The sequence below is a fragment of the Chenopodium album genome, chromosome 7 (genome assembly GCF_948465745.1).
Source record: "Chenopodium album chromosome 7, dcCheAlbu1.1, whole genome shotgun sequence".
NCBI classification, from domain to species: domain Eukaryota; kingdom Viridiplantae; phylum Streptophyta; class Magnoliopsida; order Caryophyllales; family Amaranthaceae; genus Chenopodium; species Chenopodium album.
The window spans coordinates 54,092,003-54,097,297 of NC_137840.1; the positions used below are offsets into that span (position 1 = coordinate 54,092,003).

Here is a 5,295-nt window from a genome sequence, read left to right on the forward strand (position 1 = left end):
CATGGGAGAAAATCCGAGAGTGGCCTTGAAGGAGCTAGGAATACCTGGTGCTTATAGGTTTGAGAGCGGCATAGCTCCGCCTACAACACCGGCAAATGATTTCGATATTCGGCCGGCCATGAGCACCTTAATTGAGAGGAGGCAATATAGTGGGGCTAAGAATGAGAGCTCGTTGAACCATATTAAAGAATTTGAAAAATATTGCAACACCATCAAAGTCAATGGAGTTTCTCAAGAGTTCATACGCCTCAAGTTGTTCCCCTTCTCTCTCATAGGAAGATCCTTAGAGTGGCTAGATAAAGAGGTGAAGCCCAATTCCTTGAGAACATGGGATGATGTTACAAAGGCCTTCTTGTCCCGTTTTTACCCTCAAAAGAAGACGGCGGAGGCAAGAGCCTTGATTCAAGGGTTCAAGCAAAGGCCAAATGAAAGACTTTACGAAGCATGGGAGAGATACAAAGAGTATCAAAGGGAGTGCCCTCACCACGGAATCCCAACATACCAAGTGGTCCAAATCTTCTATGGCGGTTTAAGTCCCCAAGGCAAGTCATGCCTTGATGGGGGGGCCGGGGGTCCTATCATGAACAAGACCGAAGAAGAAGTGGTGGACATCATTGAGGACGTGGTGACGTACTATAGAGATTGGCAAGATGGGGAGAGAGACTCTTCAAGCAAGCAATCTTCATTGTACTCGGTAGACCATCTAAATGCGATCAACAACCTTTCCTCCCAAATGACAAACTTGGGAAAGGAGATGACCGCAATCAAAGCCAAGTTGGAGAGCACTTCTACTTCATCCCAAGCTTCGAATCTTCCCTCCCAATTTAAGGGGAGAGGTACTCCTTCTAACTCTCAACCCCCTCCCTCTTCACATAATATGCATATGGGTTGTTTGTTTTGTGATGCATGTGGATCGTATGATCATGACTCTAGTAATTGTCCTAATGAATGTGTTGATGAGTTTGATAACAATGAGAGTGAGCATGTGAATTATGTGTCAAATAATAATGCTCAAAGGTTTGATAATCAAAGAGGTCAATGGAATAGGAATTACCAAAACCAAGGCAATTTTGACAACTATAATCAAGGTGGTGGTTATAGAAACCAAGGGAACCAAGGTTTTCGTGGTAGCTATAATAATCAAGGTTATAGTGGCCAAAATCAAAGCCAAAATTATGGAAATCAAAACCAAGGTTATGGAAATCACAACCAAGGTAGTGGTAACCATAATCAAGGTGGTGGTAACCATAATCAAGGTTATGGACAAAATCAAAATAGGGGTACTTGGAACAATCAAGGGAAGGGCAATTTTCAAAATAATGCTCAAAGAGGTCCCCCACCCGGATTTGTTCCAAGGACTCAAGGAGAAAATTCTTATTCCCAACCTTCTTCACCTAGGACCAATTTGGAAGAAATAATTGAGAATCAAACCAAGTTGTTGAACACATACATGGCCGTTAGTGATAAGAAGTTCAATGAAATGATGACCCACAATAAAATGCTTGAAAATCAAATTTCTCAACTTGCTAATGCTTTGAAAGATCATGCAAGCCCTTCTTCTTTACCTTCCCAAGGTCTTGATCCCGAGAAACACGTGAATGCTATTGTTACTAGGAGTGGTAAGGTTCTTGAGGAGAGATTGCCTAGGAAGGGTGAGGATAAGAAGATTCCTAAGGAAGCCTTGGTTGAGAATGAGGGGGATAGGGCATCATTGGATGAGGTTGTGGGTGAGACACCTAGAGAGGTGAGAGTAGAGAAAGAAATTGTGAAACCCAAGCTCCCTTACCCACAAAATTTCATGAGACACAAATTGGATGAGCAATTTGGGAGATTCATTGATATGCTAAAACAACTTCATCTTTCTCTACCTTTTACCGATGTGATCAACCAAATGCCAAATTATGCCAAATTCCTCAAGGACATTTTGAGTGGGAAAAGGACTTGTGAGGTTGTGGAAACTATCAATTTGACCGAAAATTGTAGTGCTATCATCATGAACAAAATGCCACCCAAATTGAAAGACCCCGAAAACTTCTCCATCCCTTGTGCTATTAACAAGATGCAAATTGATAATGCCTTATGTGACTTGGGAGCTAGTGTTAGCATAATGCCATATTCGGTTTATCAAAGGCTTGAACTAGGGGAACTCTTACCTTCTAACATTACCTTGCAATTAGCCGATAGGTCAATCAAGTTTCCAAAAGGTAAGGTAGAAGATGTTCCATTGAGGGTTGGGAAGTTTGTGTTCCCGGTGGATTTTATTGTGCTTGAAATGGATGAAGATGCTACCATTCCAATCATTTTAGGTAGACCCTTTCTTGCTACCTCGGGTGCTATGATTGATGTGAGGAGTGCAAAGATTTCCCTTAAGGTAGGAGATGAGGTCATTGAATTTGATTTGAATGAAAGCATGAAATATCCATCTTCTTCTCTAGAAAATTGCATGATGATTGATTCACTTGATCATGTTGTGTCTTCCATGCATGAGCACTTGCTCACCTCTAACGATGCTCTTGAGAATGTTTTGTTGAACAAGGACAAAGTAGGTACACCATGCAAGGAAGTGGCATTCTATGAAGAATTGCTTAATGGAAGCATGGAAGAAGTGGATGAGCAAATGTGCTTGAAAATCTCAAGCCAAGAGGCTTTGCAAGCGGCCACATCAAAGGAAGGTAATGGTGTGCCTATGGTAGAGCTCAAACCTCTACCATCACACCTTAGGTATGAGTTCTTGGGCCCTCATTTCACTTATCCCGTGATAGTTAGTGCATCCTTGAGCGTGAGCCAAGCTCAAGCGTTATGTGGTGTTTTGAGAAAGCACCAAGGTGCTTTGGGGTACACAATTGATGATCTTAAAGGTATAAGCCCCGCCTTGTGCCAACACCATATAACACTTGAGGAAGGCGCCCTTCCTTCTATCGAACGACAAAGAAAACTACATCCCCAAATGGGAGAGGTAGTTAAGAAGGAGATCACCAAGCTATTGAATGCGGGAATCATATTCCCCATCTCTAGCTCAAGGTGGGTCTCCCTCGTGCATGTCGTTCCAAAGAAGGGGGGCATGACCGTGGTTGAGAATGAGAAGGGTGAGCTCATTCCAACTAAGACGGTCACGGGTTGGCGGATGTGTATAGACTATAGACGTCTAAACACATCCACCAAGAAGGATCACTTCCCTCTTCCATTTATTGATCAAATGCTTGAAATACTAACAAGTCACAAGTTCTATTGTTTCCTCGATGGATATTCGGAATTCTTCCAAATCCCCATTCACCCCGATGATCAAGAGAAAACTACCTTCACATGTCCTTATGGGACCTTTGCCTATCGAAGAATGCCCTTTGGGTTATGCAATTCACCCGCTACATTCCAAAGGTGCATGATGAGTATCTTTGGGGATATGTTGGAGGAGGAAATGGAGGTCTTCATGGATGACTTTTCGGTGGGGGGTGTCTCATTTGAGGATTGCCTTGTAAATCTTGAGAAGTGTTTGGAAAGATGTGTTAAGGTCAATCTTGTTTTGAATTGGGAGAAATGCCACTTCATGGTGGAAGAAGGTATAGTGCTTGGGCACAAGATTTCAAATAGAGGCATTGAGGTGGATAAGACAAAAATAGAAGTTATTGATAAACTTCCACCTCCGGTGAATGTCAAGGGTGTGAGATCGTTCCTTGGTCATGCGGGTTTCTATAGAAGATTCATCAAGGATTTTTCACTTATTGCTAAACCCCTAAATGACCTTCTTCAAAAGGATGTTGAGTTCATTTTTGATGACAAACGCTTGAAGGCATTTGATAAATTGAAGAAGGCCCTTATCTCCACTCCTATTGTTCAAGCCCCAAGGTGGGATCTTCCTTTTGAATTGATGTGTGATGCAAGTGATTGGGCTATTGGAGGTTTTTTGGGACAACGTGTAGAAAAGAAGCTTCATGTGATCTATTATATGTCCAAGACACTCAATGGAGCTCAAAAGAACTACACAACAACGAAAAAAGAATTTTTAGCAATTGTGCACTCTTTTGAGAAATTCCGTTGTTACTTGTTGGGTTCCAAGACCATAGTCTTCACGGATCACGCGGCCCTCAAATATCTCTTTGCCAAGAAAGAGTCCAAGCCTAGGTTGATTCGATGGGTGCTTGAATTGCAAACTTTTGAGATTGAGATTAGGGATAAGAAGGGTGCGGAGAATGTTGTGGCGGACCATCTTTCTCGCCTTGAGGGTGATCACATTCATGATGATGGTTCACCAATTGAGGATATAATGCTTGATGACTTCTTATATGCCATAGAGGTGAAGGAACTCCCGTGGTATGCTGACTTGGTGAATTTTCTAGCATGTGGGGAGTTTCCACCCTCTTTCTCAAAGAACCAAAGTAAGAAAATCAAAAGGGAGGCAAGACATTACTTGTGGGATGATCCCATCCTATACAAACGAGGGGTTGATGGCTTACTTAGGCGTTGTGTCCCAAATGAAGAGGTGCCTAGTGTTTTAAGGATGTGCCACCCGGACCCTAGTGGTGGGCATATGGGTGTTTCCAAGACCGCTACCAAGGTTCTTCAATGTGGTTTGTGGTGGCCGCATCTCTTCAAGGACTCATGGGGCTTTGTGAAGTCATGTGACCGATGTCAAAGGGTTGGGAATATCTCCAAGAGGAATGAGATGCCTCAACAGCCCATTCTTGAGTTAGAGGTGTTCGATGTTTGGGGGATTGACTTCATGGGATCGTTCCCATCTTCATATGGTAATCAATTTATACTTGTGGCTATGGACTATGTTTCTAAATGGGTTGAGGCCATTGCCTCCCCTACTAATGACCACAAAGTAGTGTTGAAGTTGTTCAACAAAATCATCTTCCCAAGGTTTGGCGTGCCTAAGGCTGTGATAAGCGATAACGGATCTCATTTTGTTCACAATGCTTTCCAAAAGATGTTGAGGAAACATGGAGTGCATCAACGGTTCGGCCTTCCATATCATCCTCAATCGAGTGGCCAAGTCGAGGTCTCCAATCGTCAAATAAAGCTCATTCTTGAGAAGACGGTTGCAAGGAATAGAAAGGATTGGTCGAACAAGTTAGATGATGCTCTTTGGGCTTATAGAACGGCTTTTAAGACGCCTATTGGTACCACTCCATATCGCCTTGTCTATGGCAAATCGTGCCATCTCCCGGTAGAGCTTGAACATCGTGCCTTATGGGCTATCAAGAAGATAAATTTTGACTTAGCTAGTGCGGGGGAGAAGAGGTGGTTGGATCTTCATGAGCTAGAGGAACTTCGACTTGATGCTTACGATTGTGC

The 5,295-nt window shown here is 42.9% G+C and overlaps 1 pseudogene; it reads right to left on the minus strand.

Moving 5' to 3' along the window:
* Positions 1-393: 393 nt before the first annotated feature.
* On the minus strand, positions 394-492 carry LOC145641282 (small nucleolar RNA R71; annotated as a pseudogene).
* Positions 493-5,295: the final 4,803 nt, after the last annotated feature.